This window comes from Thermobia domestica, chromosome 6 (assembly GCF_964235325.1).
Source record: "Thermobia domestica chromosome 6, izTheDome1.hap1.1, whole genome shotgun sequence".
NCBI classification, from domain to species: Eukaryota; Metazoa; Arthropoda; class Insecta; order Zygentoma; family Lepismatidae; genus Thermobia; species Thermobia domestica.
The window spans coordinates 130,042,142-130,046,505 of NC_137459.1; positions in this window are offsets into that span (position 1 = coordinate 130,042,142).

The window sequence follows — 4,364 nt, forward strand, 5'->3', positions numbered from 1 at the left end:
TTGCGTTGCGTTAGAGTCCGCAAAATTAAGCAAAGTTGGAACGGAATGGAGCCCATGTTATCTTGCACTTTATTTGTTTGATATATCGAATCGAAATCGAAGGTCTCGAGAGAAACTAGTAGGTAGAAACGAAAGTCGATAAGCGCTGAGGCCGGTCTCTTTCGCAGGTTATGCCGCTGGTGAAGAAAACGTCATTTCCAACACGTTCTCTCGCGGGATTTTCTGAGTAGCTTGGCGGTAGTTCGTCTGCCTCCTGAGACACTGCTCGGTGAGCCTCCCAGCAGTGGTGCCAACCACGATTTCTTTATCGAACATTTTTTTTTCAACTTAGAAAATATCATGCATTCTGTGCAAGGAAAATGAATTAATTATAAATTATAATTTCTGAAAGTAAATGGGTAGGCCGGGCCTCAGGGCCTCTTACCACCCTTCGCCACTGTCTACTTATCATCTTTAAAATAAGTCTTCAGAATTTCATATTTCTCTAGCCTTTCCTTCAAGTAATTGCTTCAATTTCACCCTCTTTGAAACGAATTGTTACATAAAAAATATACCTTTTTATTACTTTTCCCCACAATAAGATCCGGTTTCGATTTACCGTCAGAAAAATGAAATTCGTGTTCCTTACTTATCCTAAATCTATTTAACTCCAAATTTTTAGAGAACATATCAAAAATCTTCTAATACCTCATTATACACCGCGGAAATGGATAAAATACCTTCCAAGAACATGTGCCATGATTTCTAACGTTTTTCGACAGATACGATATTCCTTATTAATGGTGGGTTTAGCTCTAACAAGAGCAACTCGGACACCAAAAGTATTAGTTCGCATATGAATTGCGTTTAAAAATAAAACGATTGTCTGGAAGGGTCTCTTCAAACGGGAAGTTGTTTGAAACTTCACTATTTTTAAAGTAATAAACTCCCTTACCTTGAGATTCCCTCACTAACCATTTTTTTAAAATCTTAAGTTCGCTGTATTACTTTTAAATTATACTGTCTCGTTATTCCTATCTTTGTTACAATCTTATTTTCTACCCCTCCTAAGTTACTCTTGAAAATAACCTCCCTCAAAAAAAAAAAAAAAAAAATTCTTGCCTGTAGAGTGTTAATAAACTTTAATTGGGGTAATAAGATTATATTTAGAATATTCGGTAAGTCAAGTCAACATTTTGCGTGCGTGTGTGCGTGTGTGTGTGTGTGTGTGTGTGTGTGTGTGCGTGTGTGCTTGTGCGCGCGTTGGTGAACCCGCCAATCTTTGTAGGTCGATCGGCTACAGAGCAGCACTCTGAGCAATTTTTGCAAAGCGAGCATTTTTTAGTGGTTGCTCGAAAAGTTTTTTACTTTTAACGCGTGCAGGACCATTATAGGGGTCCCCCCGCGAGTTCTTTTGACTCCGCTCGTTTATACGGATACAGCCGGTTTGTGTGTGTAAAGTGTGTGCTCAGACTGAAAAATCTCGTTTCTCGATCGGTGTGTATTCCGACGCAGTGCCATCTACGTGTGTATTCCAAGCAGGAACTAGAGCAATTCAAACTCCCAACGGCTGCGTTTACCATTGTTGCCAATCAAGTATTTGTTGAAACGTTAAAGAAAAATAGCAACTATAGCAAGGAATTTTTCACAGTAAGAACTCGGATATGAATATTACGTAAAAATAACCCTATGCCTAAAATGCTTTTTTTTACTAGAGCTGAGGAGAGGGAGAGGGGAGGGAGACGTGTGTTTATAAAAATATATCTATATATATAAAATTGAAAATCACTATGTTTATGACTTTAAGTCTGCTGAACCGCTTGATCGATCTCGATCAAATTTGTAACATGGATGAGGTTCAAGGCCGGGCTGGTTTTAGGCTATTCACTTGGATGGTAAAAGTGAGGGGGGAGGGGGAATGGGTATAAAAATAAATAAAACTTAATAACTCCCGAACCACTCAACCGATCTTGATCAAATTTTCAACATAGATGAGGTTTAGGCCTGGGATTTTTTCTATAATTTTAAATTGACTGAGCAACGTATGGGAGGAGAAGTAGGGGGAGGTATATAAAAATCAATTTATATAAGACTGAAAGTGACAATTTTTGTAACTTAATAAATCTTGAACTATCCGACCGATCTCATTCAGAGTTCCAACATACATGAGATTCGGATCTGGAAATATTTTTGTAATTTCACTTTAACGGTAGATTCTAGGGAAGGGGGTGCGGAGGGGGACATGAATAAAAATTAATAAAACTAATAACTTTTGAACCACACAACCAATCTCGATCAAATTTTCAACATGTATGAGGGTCGGGCCTTGGGTGCTTTCTATCGTTTCACTATGACGAGCAAGTATAGAGGAGGGGAAGGGGGAGATATATGTAAAAAAAAAAAAATAAAAATGACTGTCTTTGTGACTTCATCACTCTTGAACCACCCGACCAATCTAAATCAAATTTTCAACATGCATAAGGTTCGGATGTGGAAACATTTTTGTAATTTCACTTTAACGGTAGATCCTAGGGAAGAGGGAAAGGAGGGGAACGTATGAATAAAAACTAATAACTTTTGAAACACCCAACCAATCTCGATCAAATTTTCAACATGTATCAGGGTCAGACCGTGGGTGTTTTTTATCGTTTCACTATGACGAGCCACCATAGGGGAGAGGGAGGGGGAGATATATGTAAAAAATAAAAATGACTGCCTTTGTGACTTTATCACTCTTGAACCATCCGACCGATCTCAATCAAATTTTCAACATACATGAGTTTTCGGGCAGGGATTAAGGATACTCACTTTGACGATGCAACGTAGGGGAGGGGGAAGGAGGAGAAATTTAAAAATGATCAAAATGACCAATATTAGTGTTGAATCCTTAGTTTTCGGGATCGATGAGAGAAACAGTGACACTTCTGATGCTGTAACAATCCAAGTTCAGCCCTGATAGTTGAGGAGGGGGAAGTTGCAACGTAGGGGAGGGGAATAAACATTAAAAATGATCGGAAATGGCTAATATTAGTGTCGAATCCATAGTTTTAGGATTTGCTGAGATTAACAGTGACAATTTTGACGCCGTGTGCCGCAGCACGGTTGAGGGGAGGAGGAGTTGTATATAATAATGATTGAAAATGACCAATATTAGTGTCTAATCCATAGTTTTCGGGATCATTATGATGAACAGAGACATTTCCGATCCGGTTTAAATCCAAAATCAGCTCCATAAGTTGAAGAAGGGGGAGAAAGAGATATATTAAAAATGGTCGAATATGTCCACTATCAGTACAATTTATAGTTTTCTGGGTCGCTTAGATGAGCAGTGATACTTTCGATCCCGTTTAAATTCAGATTCAAACCTTCAACTTGGTTGAGGGGGAGTAAAACGTTTAAAAATGGCCGAAAATGACAGATATTAGTGCTCAATCCACATTTTTGGGGTCGCTCAGATGGACAGTGATACTTCCGATGACATAGGCCGCAACAAGGGGGAGGGGGATATAATGATTCGAAATTAGTGTTGAATCTATAGTTTCTGGGATCGCCGAGATGAACAATGACACTTCGTATGGTGTTAATTCCAAATTCAGCCGCGCGTCTTCTGAGAAGGGGAGAGGGAAATAAAAAATAACCCATATTAGTGTCGAATCCATAGTTTCCTGGGTCACTGAGATGACCGGTAACACATCCAATGCCGTGCCGCACAACATTAAAGAAGAGGAGGAGGAGATATATAAAAATGTTCAAAATTATCCGACATTAGTGTCTGATCCGTAGTTTTTAGGGTCGCTGAGATGAAGAATGACACTTCCGATCCCGTTTGAAACCAAACTCAGCCCCGTAGCTTGGGAGATAATGAAATGATCGAAAATGATTAATATTAGCGTCGAATACGTGGTATTCGGGATCGCCGAGGTGATCAATAATCTTTCCGATGCCGTTTAATACGATGCCATTAAAAACGAAAACAGCATATTTCACGGGTACAGAACACACGAGACACGGAATTGTGCATTTAAATTTTCATTTCACCCAGCGAAGCGGGTATATACTAGTAAAACCTCATAACTTTGGAATCACCAAACCGATCTCATTCAAATTTTCAACATGGATGAAGTTCGGACCTGGGATGACTTCTATCATTTTAGTTTGACGGTCCAATGTAGGGAGGGGAAGAGGGTGTATCAGACCACCAGTCTTAGACATTTTTCTCAGGTTCTAGTGCACGTAGACGCTGGAAACAAAAAATGAATGACCAAATGGTACATGAAGAATCAAATGGTGACACTTCCATATCCAGTGGCGTAGCGGGAATACACCAAGGGGGTCAACACCAAAATTTTTAATGGAAAATGGTATCAATTTCGATTTTTTAGAAG